Here is a 20800-nt window from a genome sequence, read left to right as displayed (position 1 = left end):
GTTCTGTCCTCCTGACCCTGACATGACAAATTCATGTTCACATGGCAGATGATCCCACAGCTGAACCTGGCTCCTGTGCCTGGGCAGCAGGCATGATAACCTCTGTGTGAAGAGGCAGCATCCCTCTTCAGCCAGCCCCCAAGGCATCTTCTGGTGTTGCTTTTGCTTGCCACAAAGTTTCAGAGTTCAGGAGTGAAGGACAGGAGGAAAAGTAGTATTTTTTTGGTTAGAAAACCTGTCAGAAACATTTCATGGTAATGTGCAAGGGTGAGGCTCTGGTCTGTGCTGGAGGCTGAGATGCCCCACAGTGCTGCTCCTCCACCTGATCTTCTTTGGTTGTTTGGGGATTTTTTTGGTTTGAGTTTTTACTTTGCTGGCTTTTTATTTTGGGCTGCCTCCATAAAACTGGACCAAGCCCAGCAAGAGACATTCAGCCATCACAACTGCAATTTCAGGCTACCATCACACCAATCCTGACCTAAAAGTGACAGGTAGAACATTACTTTGCAAGTTACCACTTAGTTCTCATTTTAATCAATTAAAAACTTTTAAAAACATTTTTTATTATTATTTTGGTAGTATCATAGAATCAACCAGGTTGGAAGAGACCTCCAAGATCATCCAATCCAACCTAGCACCCAGCCCTAGCCAGTCATAGACCATGGCACTAAGTGCTTCATCCAGGCTTTGCTACAACACCTCCAGGGACAGCAACTCCACCACCTCCCTGGGCAGCCCATTCCAATGCCAATCACTCTCTCTGTGAAGAACTTCCTCCTAACACCCAGCCTAGACTTCTCCAGCACAACTTGAGACTGTGTCCCCTTGTTCTGTTGCTGGTTGCCTGGCAGAAGAGACCAACCCCCACCTGGCTACAACCTCCCTTCAGGTAGTTGTAGACAGCAGTGAGGTCCCCCCTGAGCCTCCTCTTCTCCAGGCTGCACACCCCCAGCTCCCTCAGCCTCTCCTCACAGGGTTTGTGTTCCAGGCCCCTCACCAGCTTTGTTGCCCTTCTCTGGACATGTTCCAGCACCTCAACATCTCTCTTGAATTGAGGAGCCCAGAACTGGACACAGTACTCAAGGTGTGGCCTGACCAGTGCTGAGTCCAGGGGCAGAATAACCTCCCTTGTCCTACTGGCCACACTGTTCCTGGTGCAGGCCAGGATGCCATTGGCTCTCTTGGCCACCTGGGCACACTGATGGCTCATCTTCAGCTACTATCTACCAGTACCTCCAGGTCCCTTTCTTCCTGGCTGCTCTCCAGCCACTCTGTCCCCAGCCTGTAGCATAATTTGATGCTTTGTGTTAGTTTTACACCTAACACTTAGGTTGGGTAAGAATTATTCCCGAGAACTTATTTAATCAGTAATTGCATTTTACTCAAAACAAAACAAAACCAAACAAAAAAAAAAAATCAAACTTATTTTAAAGGAAAAAAAGAAATAATTAAAAACATCAGTTTGCTCCTGATCGTTTGGGGATTAAAACCTATATTTAATCATGCAATGGATTTTTATTCTTTTTATTCTTGTGCTCTCGCCAGCGTACAGTGGTTTTATCTCCTCTTTGTACTTGCAATAACATATTATTTGACCATGAATCACTTTAATGGATTGAAACATAAGCATGTGAATTGAAAAATAGATACATTAGTCAAATCAATAAATAAATATGAAAATATATTTCCACTATGAAAAACCATCTTGGCTACTGTGTCCTCCAACTTGGACAGAGAAAGCTGAAATATATAGCTGTAAAATATGGCTTGCCGTGTCAACTAGCCAGTGCCTGCAGCCTAAAAGGAATTTTGAGCACTGGGTAAGTAGTATTTCATCAACAAAATCATAAAATAAAGACATTAAAATGAAGGAATGATTGAGTGCTGCAGGACGTTTGTAAAATCACCCTTCAGTCTGGGGCTGGAGTAGTTTAGTATTAGACATTGCATACTTTTCATATAAATTTGCTTACAAATAGCATGCCTTAACAAGCAATATTGCCAGACTGCCCCTGTAGCAAATATTTTTTCACTCTGTTGCTAAACAAACTCTACTCATGTATTCCATGGCGTGGCTACAGTAGGTATAAATAATACATCCCCAATATTATAGAAGGAATAGAGTGTAAACCTTCACACTGAGTATTAAGACCTCCTCATCGACTAAGGAAGGTTTTGCACAGCTAAAAAAAAAACTCTTTCATGTATTTATTGCTACCAAGGTCCATCCGTGTAGGGGTTTGGAGCCTGGTTCTGCTTTATAGGACATTGGGGTAAATCCTAGGTTTCATTTATCTCAGTTTGCTTGGATTTACACCATTTTGATGGCAGAAAATGGCCTCTTTCATTTACATTTGTGTGACCTTTGTTCTAGCAGGCCTGCGTCTTCATCTTCAACTTCAGAAGCTGACAAACAACCTTTATGGCTATGGATCAGTTTAAGGAGCTCCACGAAACGGAGATGTTAATTGTTCATCTTAAGTGGTCTAGAAATAAGCAGGCTTCAATGCCTTTTATTTTTTAGCTGACATACAGTTCAGAGAAGAGGATCTCTACATTTCCTTTCAAGTCACTAATTAGCTATAAAGAGAGTGACAAAAATACAGACTTTACCAAAGTTTATTTGCATTTTTCTACCTTGACACATTATGCAAATATGTTGTCATTTGCATATGACAAGAAGATCTGATATTGTTATACTTCAAATCCCTTCAAATGCTGATATAAAGTAAAAAATGTGAATTTTTATGGTTTAAGGGCTGCTTTGTTACCTTTTGACTGATGCATTTAGTGTGTGAACTAGACGTTGTATGTAGCCATCCCAGATATCCTTGATGAAATGTCTTTGGTGTGAATTTTGGATTATGAATATGCTTAGCACTACCTGCAAGCTGAAATTTCAGATTAAAAGCAGCAAAAAGAAGCGATTATGAACTTGAGAGCAACATTTTTTGGTCAGGTTGTGGCATAATGATTGTAAAATATTCACTAAACAACAATTAGACAGTATCAGAGTATGTTAAAATACTGTTAAAAAAGAACCCCAAATAACAATTAAGATAATTTCCAGGCCAAGACAGCAGTTAGAGGGTGACAGAGTAAGAAAGACTATTAGTAAAAAAATGGTCACTTAAAAGAATCATTTCCAGGTCAACACAGCAGATAGACAGAATCAGAGTAAAGAAAATGACTATGAGAACAATCACTTAAAAATATTTCCAGGTCCAGACAAGACCTGTTTGTAATTAATTTGGCCTGATGATGTTGCATTTTATTCCTGGGACACTCTCAGAGGTCCTTCATGGTGTCATTAGGGACGTGCCAGGAATCCAGCCTTTGCTGGGGAGCTGCTGGTGGAAGAAACCTGCCAGGATCAGGCTCCAAACACAAATGTCTCCAGAATCTCTGCAAACAACCACACTTCAAATTATTGTGCAGCTTTATTGTATTTTCAGCAATGTGCTTTGCTGGCAGTAGAGAGAGACAACTTCAGAGGTAATACCCTGGAATCTCTTCCTGTTATAGATGGCTGTAGCTCATATATGTAATGTGATTATTTCTTTCATTAAAGGAACTAAATAATGTTATTAGATTTTGCCTTTTTTTTTTCCCCCTTCCCCCTTTCCCGAGTGCCTCAAATAGGTTATTTTACTGAGGCTGGAATTATTCTTTTCCAGAAATCCCGAGGTCATTTATTATACAAAGCACCTTGCATTTTCAGAGAAGAAAGACAGAAGCTTTAGCTGTATTTCTTGTGTCTGCTTCCTCATTGCCTGAGTGTGAAAACTTTATTGCTCATTATCTACTGGGCTGTGATGAAGTGACAGATGATTTATTGGGAGCCAAAAACTGTGTTTCGATGGTGAACATTTTTATCCTTTTGTGTTGCAGCCTGCCAACCCCTCTAACTGCTGAGGCAACAAATAAAGAAAACTCAGTGCTGGAGGGCCCTGCGACTATCACTCATAAATGTCCACATTTCAGATCCCACTCTGTTTCTAATTTGATTCAATTCCCTTTTGTTGCTTAAAAATTCAATTTGTTTAATTGAGCTGTTTGACAGTAAAATCTGAATTCCATGCATTTTAACCATTCATATTAAATTTCCCTCCACATAGTACTTTTATTAATGTGCTTTAAAAGAGGTCACTTTAATTTAAATTTGGTGACCTTACAAGCTTATAAAAAGATCTATATGCTATCCTTCTCAAACCCAAATTAAATTGAATAAATGTAAGATAATGTTACGGTGGGATATTTCTGACTGAGCTTTTTGAGTTCTGCAGGAATAAAACCCGTACTGAGAGGCTGAGAAGTAGATCTGCCCTTCTCAGCTTGTTTTCCAAAGAAACAACAATGATGGCACCAGGAACTTCCCATGATGAGTCAAGCCATGATGAGTCGAACAAACCATGATGAGTCAAACAAACCATTGAAATTCATGTTTGGCTCAATATCAAAGTTGCAGGTTAGTTATGTTTTCATGTGCCTTTGTTTAGCAGGTCTCTTTCCCCTGACTTGGCTCCTTTCTTTGTGTTTTTTAGAGAGGGTTATGTTAGTTTTTGACATTTAAATAGCTGAGCATCTTTTCCTCTAGGATTAATAAGAAATACTGGAACCGGTGCAAGACTTTAAGATTTAGTAAACTTTAATCTGTAAAATTTAATAGCAATATCCAAGTCATTATGAGCCTATAGGATGCCGTATGGCTTTACAAACACTTTTAAGCGATGAGTTATGTTACAAGAATGGGTTTGCTGTGTATCATTACGTCCAGGTAAATGCCAGGATGATGACATAATTGGTAGTTGGGAGTAAAATACAACCTCTGTAAAATGTTACTAAGGTAAATGTAGCTGGGTTGTAATTCATTATACATAAACATGACGAGGAGTTATTTATCATGGTATGAAATATGGAATAACCTGGGCTCGCCGCGTTTCACCATTTCTTCGTTACGTGGTGCGAACCTGCCGCCACACCACTCTCCTCCCAGCTCTCTCTTTTATTTCCCCTTCATGATTTACCAACACTAACACCCTCCAATTCACGTGAGGTTACCTTCTGCCTTACTCTTGATAACACCAAGTCCTAAAAACTAGCCTCATTAGGAATGATATCCTGCCAGTTTCCAGACACTGACAAATTTACGACGGGGGATTAAAGGTCATATGGGCATTTCAGCCATTAAACCAGCCCCATTCCACAATACCTGAGACTGCCAGGAAATACATTTTTGCACAATGATGCCCGGTTCTGTTAGTTTCTGCTAAAGACATACAGTAATAGTTTGAAAGCAACAAAAGCCTATTTTGTACCTGTTCAGCTTGCAAGTGTGCTAGCCCTAGGCTACTGTTTAACTTTTAACCCTCTTGTTCACACAGCGTACATGCATAAAACTACAATGTACCACATAATGAAGCAAAGCTAGCGACATTTGTTTTATACTGTTTGCTATAGGACACGCTTCTCCCTGGTTTTAAAATCAGTTTGGAACAACAAAACACCAAAAAAAAACCCCACTCAACAAACCCAAACAACCTCGGAAAAAAACCCCAACCCCAATGAAGGCATCTTTCTGTGAAGTGAGTGATTATGCTGTTCCTTTTGCCCACATTTAAGAGCAGAGCTCCGACGCACTCTGTATATTAACAGGGCTTTCAAGTGAAAAAGAAATAATTCAGCACAAAATGATTTTGAGGAAGAATTTCTTTTGCAATTCTTTTTTTTTCGGTGTCTGATTTTAAACCATTTTATCAAGCTTCCACTGTATGTGCCAAACACTCTCTTGTCAGGTGTAGGATGAACTACAGTATAACTGTGAGATATTTCTTTCTCTCATAACAATCTTGAGCCATAGCCCATGATGAATTATTTGTACCATCACGAGGAAATTCCCCTCTTCTGCACTTAAACCCAGCAAAATTACACACCGATTGTAGCAGAGAAAACATCTGATGTGACAGCTGTATAGCACACGGAGATCCATTGGTCCATTGGTTAATCAGCAGATTTTAATGGTGCTGGGGAATATGTTGTAGCAGTGTCCTGAATTAGAAATGGCTCTTATGTTCTCGCTAATAGGACATAGCTTCTACCTGTAGATGAAGGATTCCTGCTGTTTTGATGCTTCAAATGTTTAAGATGAAAGAAAGAAAGAAAGAAAGAGAGAGAGAGAGAGAAAGGAAGAGAAAGAAAGAAAGAAAGAAAGAAAGAAAGAAAGAAAGAAAGAAAGAAAGAAAGAAAGAAAGAAAGAAAGAAAGAAAGAAAGAAAGAAAGAAAGAAAGAAAGAAAGAAAGAAAGAAAGAAAGAAAGAAAGAAAGAAAGAAAGAAAGAAAGAAAGAAAGAAAGTGTGCTAGTTTGAAGCAAGCTGGAATGTTTTGGTAACAGAACTAGATAACGGGCAGTGAAATGAAAAACAATTGTGTCTACTTCTCTCACAGTCACGCTGAGAACTCTGGGAAGAAGAAAGACTTTTTCTCCATTTTGTTTCTCACTCTTGCTTTTGCCTTAGACCTGGTCACATCTCATTAACCCTGCTCCTACTAACCTTGCTCCCTAACCTCTTGGCTGCACCTCTCTTCTTCCTGAGAACTGGGGTAAGGTTGAGAGGGCCGGGGGGAGGTGCTGGGGTGGTTTGAGAGCCCCTCCTGGGGACTTAGGTTTCTGGGAGGGGAGTTGTGCTTTTATAGTGTTTATCCTTTGTATATTTCTGTATATAATTGTATATAACTGTATATATTGTAAATAGCTGCTTGTAAATTCTGCTAGCTGTAAATAAACTGCTTCATCTATATTCCCAGAGGCCGTCTGAGTTAGCTGGGGCAAATACAAAGTGTGGGAGGGGCGGGGTAACCCCCAAACCATCACATTTTTTTTATTGGCTTTCCCAACGTGGGGCTAGATATTTCAGTGAGTGGAAATTAGCTCTGGGAATTAAGATGAAGCTAATCAAGCAGCTATTGTACTTGGTGGGGATTGCTGTGTGGCCTGTTTTCTGGTTTTTTGTGTACAACTGGATCAAAGATCAAATTGGTTATTTCTTGCTTCATGTAGTTTTTAAGAAGGCTAAAGTTAAGCTTTCAAACATGTTCTGGAGCTGGGGTGATTTCATTCTTGGTTATGCTGGTTTTAGTGTCACTGAGAATATTACTAGTGATATTACAAGAGTTTTTGTCAATAATGTGACGATCAGTCAAAATGCTGCTTTATCTACTGCTCTCATGAGGGTCATCCAGCCCCAAACTGAAATGCCAAATCCATGCAAGGATTTCTACTCGAAACAGAGCATGGCAGGGATGCTGGGCATTATACTGGCTCTTGTAGTTTTAAATTTCATATTAATTTTGGCATTATTGGTGAAAAATTCAAAACCAGCTTCTGTAAGAGCTAGGAAAAATTCTGTGTCTCAGAAGCAGTCTCTTTCACAGCAAAACAAGGGAACACAGTTATCGGCTTCCCCCTTGCCAGCCTCTGCCCCTCCTTCTCCAAGTGCTGGGAACGCGGCCAATGTTCCCGCCACTAACGTAAACAATGATAGCAAAAACAAAAATAATGGGCAGAGTTCAGCAGGAGCCTCAGGAGCACAGGCAAATACCCAAAATCAGAATGTTCCTAGCAAAAATGAAAACAAGTCAGGGTTGGCAGGCATCCCAGGAGGACAGGCAAATAATCCCACTAATGCTAATGCTAATGCTGGTAACGCTAGCCCAGTCAGTCCAAATCCTAATGACACCAGCTCAGCTAATTCAAACCCCCAGCCAGCAGACCAGAACCAAAATCCTCCTGTTAAAAGTAAGGCAGATTTGAACTCACAAGCTCCAAGTCAGACTCCTAAAGATTCAAATCCTCCAGCAGACACATCCAAGTCTGTTGCTGCTCAGGCTCTTCTGGCACCTGCTAAGGCAAAAGCTAAGACAAAGAGTGGTTCGCAGGAGGATGTAAGAGATGGGACCTCTGGTGATCAGCAAGGAGAAGAGGAAGAGGAGGCAGTTAGTCTACGAGACCTTGTAGATGTGCTGAGACAACAATACTCAAGTGAGAGGAGTGCTGTGAGGTTAGCTGCCAGGAGAGAGGATGGTTCCCATGAGTTTAGGAATGCTATGAGGAAGATTGTGTTAGGCCCGGCACCACCAGAACAACAGGAAGAGGAGGAGGAAGATGACATCCAGGGTTCCAAGGATCCACTCAGAGAGGTCAGGGAAGTTAGGAAGGAATACACAAGGGAATCAGGTGAGCCAATCTTAAGCTGGCTAGTGAGATGCCGTGGCATTGGTGCTAATGCCCTGCAGGTAGGAGACAAGTCTGCCAAGCAGCTGGGACCACTCACTAAGGAGAGTGGAGTGGACAAACACCTAGCAAGTCCTCTTGGTAGGGTTAGCTTGTGGACGCGCCTTCTGTTGGCTGTGGCTATGAGATATCCTTCCCGAGATGATTTGCCATGGGCTGCCAAGAAGTGGAACACCGTTGAGCAGGGAATTAAGCTTCTGAAGGAGTTTGCTGTGAAGGAAGTGCTTTATGGAGATCATGGCACTCATGAGCCTGATGATATTCCTTTGGGAACAGGTCTCATGAAGAAGCTGATTAAGCTTGCTCCTTCATCCTATGCTAACATCTTGGCCAGTAAGTTTCTAGCAAGGAGTGATAATGGAAGATCTTTCACTGTTGGTGAATTCACTGACCAGCTCAGGCAGATTGAGGACAGCTTGTCCCATTCTGGTATAATCTGTGCCATAAAGACTATGACTACAGAGATGAAAGATAGTATTGAGAATGGCATTAGAAATGGCATGAAAGAACTGAAGGAGGATCTCAAAAATCTGGTAAAGGATACCATTCCTGCATCATCTGAATGGGTGCATGTTTCTGCAGTCAGGAACAGACGCCCACCTCCTGCAAGGCAATTCCAGCCCAGGAGGAGACAAATTCCACCCAGACAGCAGCAATCACGTGCGTCATTGTGGATACTTCTGCGTGACACATACGGTGAGAACATGAACAAATGGGATGGTAAACCCACTTCAGCTCTTTCAAAGAGAGTCAGGGAACTGCAGAGTGGCAGAAACAGAGGCAATAATGCCAGGAAAGTAGCTGTCACTTCTTCAGCTCCTGAGAGCAACTGCAATTGTTCCAACAGTTGCAGTTCCTCTCACAACAACACCAATCACTGTGTACACCCTACATGCCATGTTCAGCATTAGGGGTGCCCTGCCTCCAGCCAGGAGGAGGAAAGGGATAGTGGAGAGAACCGAATCTATTGGAATGTATTCATTAGGTGGCCTGGCAGTTCAAGAGTTCGGAAATACAGGGCTTTAGTTGACACAGGTGCTCAGTGTACTTTATTGCCATCTAATTGTAAGGGGACAGAGTCCATTTCTATCTTTGGAATCACTGGTGGATCTCAAGAGTTAACTAAGGTACAGGCTGAGATCAGTTTAACTGGTAAAGAGTGGAAGAAACATACTATTGTAACTGGTCCTGATGCGCCTTGCATTCTGGGAATTGACTTTTTGAGACAAGGTTGTTTCAAAGATCCTAAGGGTCATAAATGGGCTTTTGGAATAGCATCTGTAGAGATTGAGGATGATAAATTGAAATTGTCTGTTAGACCTGAACTTTCTGATGAATCTGCAGTTGTGGGACATCATGACATAGAGGACCTGGAAGTGCCAATTGCAACTCAAACTGTTCATCATAGGCAGTACAGAACTAACCGTGACTCTTTGTTGCCCATTCATCAGCTGATTCGTCAATTGGAGAGTCAGGCTGTCATCGAGAAAGCTCATTCACCTTTCAACAGTCCCATCTGGCCTGTGCGCAAACCTACGGGCGACTGGAGACTGACAGTTGACTTTCGTGCCCTCAACGAGGTGACGCCACCCATGAGTGCAGCTGTGCCGGACATGCTGGAACTCCAGTACAAGCTGGAATCGAAGGAGGCTAAATGGTATGCAACCATAGACATTGCTAATGCTTTCTTCTCTATTCCCATAGCAAAGGAGTGCAGGCCTCAGTTTGCATTCACCTGGAGAGGAATCCAGTACCAGTTCAATCGTTTGCCTCAGGGGTGGAAACACAGCTCAACCATCTGTCACTCAGTCATTCACAATGCACTGGAGAAAGGTAAAGCTCCAGAGCACATCCAATACATCGACGACATCATTGTGTGGGGCCAAACTGCTGAGGAAGTCTTCGAGAAAGGTAACAAAATCATTGACATTCTGCTGCAAGCAGGTTTTGCCATTAAGAGAGACAAGGTCAAAGGACCTGCCAAAGAAATTCAGTTTCTGGGAGTGCGGTGGCAGGACGGTCGCCGTTACATTCCTCAGGATGTGATCAACAAAGTCTCTACCATGGCGGTTCCCACCAGTAAGAAGGACACACTTTCTTTTCTTGGTGTGGTGGGATTTTGGAGACTACACATTCCTGGTTTCAGTCAGATTGTCAAACCTCTGCACGATGTGACTCGTAAGAGAAACAATTTCGAGTGGGGACCTGAACAACAAGCAGCCTTTGATCAGATCAAACGAGAAGTAGTCCATGCAGTGGGCCTGGGACCTGTGAGATCTGGTCCGGACATTAAAAACATTCTGTACACGGCTGCCAGTGACAATGGTCCAACTTGGAGTCTTTGGCAGAGAGCTCCAAATGAGACACGTGGTCGTCCTCTTGGTTTCTGGGGACGTTGTTACAGAGGTTCAGAGACAAATTACACTGCAACTGAGAAAGAGATTCTAGCAGCCTATGAGGGAGTGAAAGCAGCTTCTGAAGTGATTGGAACTGAGTCACAATTGCTTTTAGCTCCTAGACTGCCAGTTCTAAACTGGATGTTCAAAGGCAAAGGTTCATCACCACATCATGCCACAGATGCAACCTGGTCTAAATGGATGGCTTTGATAACCCAACGAGCACGAATGGGTAATCTTGACCGACCTGGTCTGGTGGAGGTGATCACCAACTGGCCGGAAGGCACAGACTGTTCCAAACCTCCAGAGGAGAAAATAACTCGTGCTGAGGAAGCTCCTCCCTATGGTGATCTCTCTGATCAGGAAAAGAACTATGCTTTGTTCACAGACGGTTCCTGTCGTCTTGTTGGGAACAAGCGAAGATGGAAGTCAGCAGTTTGGAGTCCAACCAGGAGAGTTACCGAAACGAAAGATGGCGAAGGAGAATCCAGTCAGTTCGCTGAGGTAAAAGCTGTTCAACTTGCTCTTGATGTGGCTGAACGTGAGAATTGGCCTATCCTTTACCTCTACACTGACTCATGGATGGTAGCCAATGCTCTATGGGGTTGGCTGAAGGACTGGAAGAAGAATGGTTGGCAGAGGAAAGGAAAGCCTATTTGGTGTGCTGATCTATGGCAGGACATTGATGCACGGCTGGAGAAAATTCCAGTGAAGGTGCGGCACGTAGATGCACACATGCCTAAGAGCAGAGCAACTGAGGAACATCAACATAATCAGAAGGCAGATCAAGCTGCTAAGATTGCTCAAGTTGATACCAACTCTGAACTTGACATTGACCTTGATTGGAAACACCGAGGTGAACTGTTCTTAGCTCGGTGGGCCCATGACTCATCTGGACATCAAGGCAGAGATGGAACATACCGATGGGCTCGTGATAGGTCAATTGACTTGTCCATGGACGCTATCACCCAAGTCATCTATGACTGTGACATTTGTGCTGCTATTAAGCAGGCTAAGCGAATCAAGCCCTTATGGTATGGTGAGAGATGGTCAAAGTACAAGTATGGTGAAGCCTGGCAGATTGACTACATCACTTTACCTCGATCTCGTTCTGGCAAGCAGTATGTGCTAACGATGGTAGAAGCCAGCACTGGATGGTTGGAAACCTATCCAGTTCCACATGCTACTGCACGTAACACCATTGTTGGTTTGGAGAGACAGATCTTGTGGAGACATGGAACTCCAGAAAGAATTGAGTCAGACAATGGTACTCATTTCAAGAACAATCTTGTGAAAAACTGGGCCAAAGAGCATGGTATTGAATGGATCTATCACATACCCTACTATGCACCAGCTTCAGGGAAGATTGAGCGCTACAATGGTTTGCTGAAAACCACCCTCAAAGCCATGGGGGGTGGAACTCTGAAAAACTGGGACAAACATTTAGCAGAAGCTACCTGGTTGGTAAATAGTAGAGGTTCAGTAAACAGAGCAGGACCTGCACAATCAGATTTGGTCCAAACAGTAGACGGTGATAAAGTTCCTGTTGTACATGAAAAGAATCTGTTAGGGAAAACTGTTTGGGTATTTTCTCCTTCGGGTGAAGGGAAACCTGTCCGAGGGGTGGTTTCTGCTGAAGGTCCTGGTCATACCTACTGGGTAATGCAGAAGAATGGTGAAATTCAGTGCATTCCACAGAGAAATTTAACCTTAGCTGAGAGAGTTTAAATTTAAGTTGTTAGGAGTTTTCTGTTTTAGGTAACATCGGCGCCCAACACTGAGAAAATCTACGATAGAATCTACAGTACGTGAGCACGAACACATCTGGGAGTCCCTGTTCTGAGCTTTTGAATCACCTACATCTGATTGAAGTGTGAAGTGAACTTGTATATATTGTTTTAGATGTAAATATTGGTTTAGATTAGATTGGATAATTCTCAGCGATACTCTGAGCGAAGTAGACAAGGGGTGGATTGTGCTAGTTTGAAGCAAGCTGGAATGTTTTGGTAACAGAACTAGATAACGGGCAGTGAAATGAAAAACAATTGTGTCTACTTCTCTCACAGTCACGCTGAGAACTCTGGGAAGAAGAAAGACTTTTTCTCCATTTTGTTTCTCACTCTTGCTTTTGCCTTAGACCTGGTCACATCTCATTAACCCTGCTCCTACTAACCTTGCTCCCTAACCTCTTGGCTGCACCTCTCTTCTTCCTGAGAACTGGGGTAAGGTTGAGAGGGCCGGGGGGAGGTGCTGGGGTGGTTTGAGAGCCCCTCCTGGGGACTTAGGTTTCTGGGAGGGGAGTTGTGCTTTTATAGTGTTTATCCTTTGTATATTTCTGTATATAATTGTATATAACTGTATATATTGTAAATAGCTGCTTGTAAATTCTGCTAGCTGTAAATAAACTGCTTCATCTATATTCCCAGAGGCCGTCTGAGTTAGCTGGGGCAAATACAAAGTGTGGGAGGGGCGGGGTAACCCCCAAACCATCACAGAAAGAAAGAAAGAAAGAAAGAAAGAAAGAAAGAAAGAAAGAAAGAAAGAAAGAAAGAAAGAAAGGAAGGAAGAAAGAAAGGACGGAAGGAAGAAAGAAAGAAAGAAAGAAAGAAAGAAAGAAAGAAAGAAAGAAAGAAAGAAAGAAAGAAAGAAAGAAAGAAAGAAAGAAAGAAAGAAAGAGAGAAAGAGAAAGAAAGAAAGAAAGAAAGAAAGAAAGAAAGAAAGAAAGAAAGAAAGAAAGAAAGAAAGAAAGAAAGAAAGAAAGAAAGAAAGAAAGAAAGAAAGAAAGAAAGAAAGAAAGAAAGAAAGAAAGAAAGAAAGAAAGAAAGAAAGAAAGAAAGAAAGAAAGAAAGAAAGAAAGAAAGAAAGAAAGAAAGAAAGAAAGAAAGAAAGAAAGAAAGAAAGAAAGAAAGAAAACAAAATAAACCCAAAGAAGAATGTGGAAAATCTGCCCATAATTCAGAACACAAAAAGGAAATCCTGGGGATGAGTCAATTATATGGTTCCTAATGACCATTCAGCCTGGAGGTCTTGGGCAAGGAGTGGAGGAAATAGAGGAAGATTAACTTGGTTGACCTTCTTCCATTTCCCTGTGCCAGGTGGGTACTTAAAGCATTCCCTCCTCTTTCCCATTTTATTTGGGGCAGCTTGAAATTCTACAACTCTTCTCCAGATTTCATGTGTATTTGCACTTTTTTGTTTGTTTGGTTTTGTTTTCCGTTTCCATAGGATCACAGAACTGTTTCACTTGGAAAAGACCTTTAACATCATTGAGACCAAGTGTCAACCCAAGACCGACGTGACCATTAAATCATGTTCTAGCGTGCCATGTCTGCATGTTGTTTTGAATACCACATGGGTGGTAACTGTGTCAGTTCTTTAGGCTGCCTGTTCCAATGCCTGACCACTCTTTCAGGAAAGAAACTTTTCCTAATGTCTAATCTAAACCTCCCCTGATGTAATTTCGGGCCACATCCTTCCATTTTATCACTTGATGCTAGGGAGAAGAGATCAACATTCACTTCACTACAACCTTCTTTCAGGTTAAAATGGTCAAAAGGATCTGACACTGCATTGGAAAGTCAGATTTCGGAGGTTGAGTTTTTTCCTACCTGTTTACCTTTACATGTCTCATCATATGCTGAGCAACATTAATATCAGAGTTTTTTTTAGGCAGTCCATTATTAAGAATATAGCCTAGAAATTAGAAATCTCCCCTAGACTAAAAATAAAATCTCAGAGGCCCTCAAAGACAGTGGTATCTTTGGTGAGCTAAAGGCCTGGCCAAGTGCAATAATGATAATGATAAATAACCATCATTTATTTTTATCCGTGCCCATATCATTTAGGACCTCATAGCGCTCCGCAATAAAATCAAAGAAACATTAACTTGAAGTAAACAAATGACAAAACAAACATTAGCAGATGGGTGAATCAACAGCAAAAATAAACAAATCAGCAGGTCAGAGGCTTGAACAGAGGGATAAGCAAATGAATTTGGAGCAGGGACTTGAGCAGAAGCTGCAACAAAGGCCGAATGAAGGCAGAAAAGCTGCGTGTCCACTGCTGCTTGCCCACTGTTTGTCCGTCCTAGTAGCATGGCACCTTTAGAGACCTTTGGATAATGTTATGTTTCCTGTATTCTAAGTTATATCCATATGATTGCCATTTTCACCCCCAGCCCTGAAGCTCCCTCAACACCTCCTGGAAACTTGGTCAGCAGGCATGGTTGGATAGAGACATCATGCACATTAGACAAGTGGACAGCAGCAAACTGCAAAAATATGGCCTCTGGATAGTTTTTTTTTGCCCTACCTTCATTAATTGCACCTAGATTTAAAAAGAATATAAAAGAAAAAGAAGGACTTAACGAATCTTTTTTAGACCTTTGCTGGGATTAATGGGGCTTGTGTGTCTACACATACCAGGGACTGAGAACCTCTCACATGCCTGATTCCAAATGAATTCATGGTCCATATGTGATCTATGGCTGACACAAGCATTTTTTTGTTGAAGCAAGTCAGATCTTGCTGCTGTGTGGAGAATATTATTATTATTTACTGCTATTGCTGATACTTACATGCAGTACAGTTGAACCTAAAACTTTATTACACTAAGCACCAAAGAAATGACTGCTGGAAAAAAATTCCCTTTTCTGAACTGATGGAAAAAATGCTTTGATAACCCATGTAATTAAAGAAATTAATTGTAATTTGTTGTTCTAGCTGGATGGTGTCAACTCCTGTAGTTAAATATGAAGGACTGTATAAATCTGGACTGCCAACAGACTGTTAAAGAAGAAGATTTTGAGACAAGTAGAACCTTTTTCATTTGTTTTTCTTCAAAATTTATGAAGAGGTGGTAGAAGAAAGGGAGATATCTTTGCCTTAGCCTTATTTGGCTTCAAAACACAAATGCTTATAGAAGTGATGGAGTTTGTTCTTTAACCCTATTTAATCCTTTTTCCTTTGCCTAATTTCTATCGTATCAGACCTTCCTGATGATGTCAGAAAGAAAGGAGGTGGGACCAAGTCTGGGTGTCTGTGCCACACTATGCCTAGGCTTACCTGTAAAGAGGACAGTGCCTGTGCTGCTCTAAATAAACCATAACTAGATGCCATGAGCCTGACAATCAATCTGCAGTCTCTGCATTCAGATTATTTAACATCACTAAAGTAAATAAGTGAAGATTGGCAAAGGGGAAAATCTAATGTGCTTTAGCACACTGGAGTAGCTATAAAGCATGGCTTCTCCCCAAGCTCATGACAGTGACTTTCCTTTGTGACTTTGGATATTGTAAAGCCTAAGAAAGGCTGTTGACAGACATGTTCCAGGTCATAGAACAAGATTGCATGATCAATAATGCTGAAAGCAAACTTCAGGATCAGAAATACAATTCCTGACATCGACATGACAGAAAGATGCCACTAAATGTTCCGTGCAGTGAGGTCTCTGGGTGGAGATGCTGCTAACACTGTGTTTTGTGGTCTGCAAGGCTGTGCAGAGAGGTTTTTGGACCAGGCTGCCCAGAGAGTTTCTGGGGGTCTCCCTCTCTGGAGAGTTTCCAAACTCACATGGACGTTTCCTGGGAAACATGCTCTGGGTGACTCTGCTTTAGCAGGGGAATTGGACTGGATGGTCTTCCAATGCCCACCATGCTGGGATTCTCTGTGGTCCTGAGCTTTGGTTTACTGTCAGTTAGCTCTGTACCTCCATATGATATAAGACAGCATAGAGGTGTGTGTATGAGGAACAGTGCTCTCAGAAGTAGAAGATCATAGAATAATAGAATTTTTTGGTTGTAAGAGACTTTTAGGATCATAGAATCACAGAATTAACCAGGTTGGAAGAGACCTCCAAGATCATCCAGTCCGTCCTATCACCCAGCCCCATCTAATCAACTAGACCATGGCACTAAGTGCCTCATCCAGGCTTTGCTTCAACACCTCCAGGGACAGTGACTCCACCACCTCCCTGGGCAGCCCATTCCAATGCCAATCACTCTCTCTGCCAACAACTTCCTCCTAACATCCAGCCTATACCTCCCTCAACACAACTTGAGACTGTGTACCCTTGTTCTGTTGCTGTTTGCCTGGGAGAAGAGACTGACTCCCATTTGAATATAATCTCCATTCATGGGATCTAACTGCCAACCTAGACCAACATGGTCATTAAACCACATGCCAGAGTGTCATGTCCACACATTTCTGGAACACAGATGCCATCTGACCACACTGCTCTCTGGAGTGTCCATTGTCTGTAACATCAACAAGTTTTTGAGATGTCATTTCATAACCAGAAGAAACAGAGCAACTTTGTACAAGGCTTGTTTAACACGAAAGAATGAAAATACTTTGGCTTATGTTCATGTACTGGTTTGAGCTACGGCAGAACTAACTATTCAGTGATTTGACTTCTCAGCTCAGTCTTTTCACAGTTTGCAGAGACATGCAAAGGGAAGTGGTGGAGTCCTCATTCCTGGAGGGACTTAAAAGCTGCATAGACGTGGTGCTGAGAGACATGATTTAGTGGTGACAAGGCTGTGCTGAATTAGCAATTGGACTGCATAATTTTTAAGATCTCTTCCAACTCAAACATTTCTATGATCCTGTGATTCTATGTTAAGTTATGAGCCATCATGTGCATCTGTTGATGAAATTGATGTGAATTGTTTGAGTGCTACTTTGAAAGTTGTGGCTTAACTCATCTCTCATTACCACACATTCTATAACTGCTTCTCTTTGTTTGGCTTGTGGGCACAGATTGTCCCTAACTCCACATGGGACAAAGCACTTTGGGGGACAGTAGATAGCAAGAAGTGGAAATGCTTTACTTACGGAATCATAGAATAACTTTATTCGGAAGAGACTTTTTGGATCATCTAACAGTTTACTCAGTATTGCCAGGTCCACTGCTAAACTATATCCCTCAGCATCACCCCTGTCCTTCAGTACCAAATGGTTTAACCTGAACATAGAACTGGAGTTCAGAGGCACTAGATATAACCTTACCTCTGTTGTAGGGGAGTTGAAGGGGAGAAAATCCTGGCTCATTCTAGCAGGATCTCTTGTGACAGGACACATATATATAATATAAAAGAGGGAGACTGGGACAAGAAAGAGGGAAGAAAAGTTTGACAGTGAGAGTGATTAGAGCCCAAGGCTGTCCAAAGAGATAAGAAGTGTCCCATCCCTGGAACCATACCAGGTCAGTTTGGACAGAACTGTGAGCAACCTGCTCTAGTTGCAGGTGTCCCTGTTGACTGGAGTTCAGAGTCGCTAGATATAACCTTACCTCTTTAAATACCACATTTGGGAAGAGAATGTCTGAAATTGGGAATGTTTATTGGAAAAAGCAGGGGCTTGCCTGCAAGGATGCTGCTAAAACAACCTGATCCATGCAGCTGAATGTAGGACTGCTTCTGTTGCAAAAGTTTGTTTTTCATGGCATGTAACTTGGAAAAACCAATTCAATCCCCACTCAAACTTGGCATTTGAGATCACAATCTGTATGTAAACATTTTATAGATGTAAAATTTTGCTGTTTCCAAAAGAAACCTCAACAAACTGCCAACAAAATAAAATAATTCTTTTCTCCTTGCCTTTTGTGCTCCTTGCCCTTCTCTTGTTGACACCTTAATTTACAGGCAGCTCTGCACTGGCAGAGCCTCTGCTTGCAGACAGAAGAGGAAACTTTATGCTTTAAGCTTGGATGTCCAAGAGAGACCTCATTAGTGGAACATTGCTCAGTATTAAATAAAAATAAAGCAGAAGTGATATGGGGCTTTAACATTAAATACAGTATCTTTAACTTTCTCAGAGTTTGGGGTAGTCAAACTTGAGGTTTTGGGTTGAATCCAACCTGAGAAAAAACACTATATTTAATTTTTAAGTTGGCAAACTGCTACATATATTTATGCTTCTGAGTACGCTGAGACCTTATAAAAAGATAAAATCCTTTTAATATAGGTTTTTTTCCTGAAAATCATGTTGACTTGAGACTATATCTGCAAAAAGGAAGCACTAAAATGGTGCCAGTGGTACTTTGCATGTAAAATACTGATTGACCTGGAATATTTCAACAGCACACATCCCCGTCGGCTCATGGAATCTGATGGCCACAAACATCCCCCCTGCTACCCACACCGTTGAATTTTCCTTTCCCAAATGCCATTTTCTCAGCAGAATAGAGCTGTTGGCTCTGAAATCTCCTTAAGCCCCAGACCTTGTCAAGGCTTATGCAGGTACTTAGTGGTAAGCATCAGGTCATCCTAGAGAAGTCTGTGGTTATGTCTGTATTTCCAGGGTATCCCCAGCAGTACTTTAACAGGGAGGGTGGCCAGTGGCCATAGGAAGGTTCACCTATAAGGACATTGGTGAGCTGCAAAACTTTCTTGCCTGTCCCTGGCAGTAGATATTGCTTCTTCAAGACAGTTCTTGTGCCTGTTTGGAATTCAAAAGGTAGAAAATCTAAGATTGTGCTAAGGGAGGTTTAGCTTGCACATTAGGAAAACCTTCTTTCCTGGAAAAGTGGCCAGACATTGGAACAGGCTGCCCAGGGAGGTGGTGGAGTCACCAACCCTGAAAGTATTCAAGAAATGTGTGGACATCACACTCTGGGATGTGTTTTAGTGGTCGTGGTGGTGTTGGGTTGGCAATTCACCTTGCTGAACTTAGAGGTCTTTTCCAACTGAAATGCTGATCTCTTCCAACCCACACATTTCTATGATCCTGTGATTCTATGCTAAGTTATGAGCCATCATGTCCATCTGTTGATGGAATTGATGTGAATTGTTTGAGTGCTACTTTGAAAGTTGTGGCTTAACTCATCTCTCATTACCACACATTCTATAACTGCTTCTCTTTGTTTGGCTTGTGGGCACAGATTGTCCCTAACTCCACATGGGACAAAGCACTTTGAGGGACAGTAGATAGCAAGAAGTGGAAATGCTTTACTTACAGAATCATAGAATAACTTTGTTTGGAAGAGACTTTGCAGATCATCTAACAGTTTACTCAGTATTGCCAGGTCCACTGCTAAACTATATCCCTCAGCACCACCCCTGTCCTTCAGTACCACATGGTTTCACCTGAACATAGAACTGGAGTTCAGAGGCACTAGATATAACCTTACCTCTGTTGTAGGGGAGTTGAGGAGGAGAAAATCCTGGCTCATTCTAGCAGGATCTCTTGTGACAGGACACAAGGTAATGGTTTTAATATAAAAGAGGGAGACAGAGACAAGAAAGAGGGAAGAAAAGTTTGACAGTGAGAGTGATTAGAGCCCAAGGCTGTCCAAAGAGATAAGAAGTGTCCCATCCCTGGAACCATACCAGGTCAGTTTGGACAGGACTGTGAGCAACCTGCTCTATTGCAGGTGTCCCTTTTTGACTGGTTGGAGATGATTGTATGGGTGAAGGTGTTTCAATGAAAACAGTTAAAGGCTATCTGAGTCATCTTTTATAGCTCTTGTAATCTGTGAGAAGGACTGAAATTGTTTAAGCAGAGTGGCAAAATAATTGTCACAGCCCAGATTTTGTCTAAGACTTTGATATTGTTTATCTAATGTCCAACATTAAAACATCTTTGGGTGTTCAGAAGCTTCAAAACAACTTTTTTTCCCCTGAAGGTAACCTGGACCACTGATGGGAAGAGTTCTAGTTGTTATCTAGGAATTATTAAACCCACTCATTTGTGTGCAGAACAATCAAGAGGAAATGAAGGCAGCATCATACAGGGATTTAGAGTCATAGAGCCAGAATTGTTTTGGTTGGAAGACACCTCTAAGACCATCATGGCCATTAAACTATGTCATTGAGTGCCATGTCCACACATTTCTTCAACGCCTTCTGGGTTGATGACTCCACCACCTCCCTAGGCACCCTCTTCCAATGCCTGACCATACTTGCAGGAAAAAAAAATTCATACTATTCAACTTTAACCTCCACTATCACAATGTCAGGTCATTCCCTCTCGTTCTATCATCTGATATTAGGGAGAAGAGACTGACCCTCACCTCAGTACAACCTTTCAGGGAGTTGTAGAGTGCAATGAGCTCTCTCCTCAGCCTCCTCTTCTCCAGACTAAACAATCCCACTTCTCCCAGGCACTGCTCATAAG

Source organism: Pogoniulus pusillus, chromosome 6 (assembly GCF_015220805.1).
Source record: "Pogoniulus pusillus isolate bPogPus1 chromosome 6, bPogPus1.pri, whole genome shotgun sequence".
Lineage (NCBI taxonomy): Eukaryota > Metazoa > Chordata > Aves > Piciformes > Lybiidae > Pogoniulus > Pogoniulus pusillus.
The sequence above is the reverse complement of the archived record's forward strand: the minus strand, read 5'-3'. Positions refer to the sequence as shown.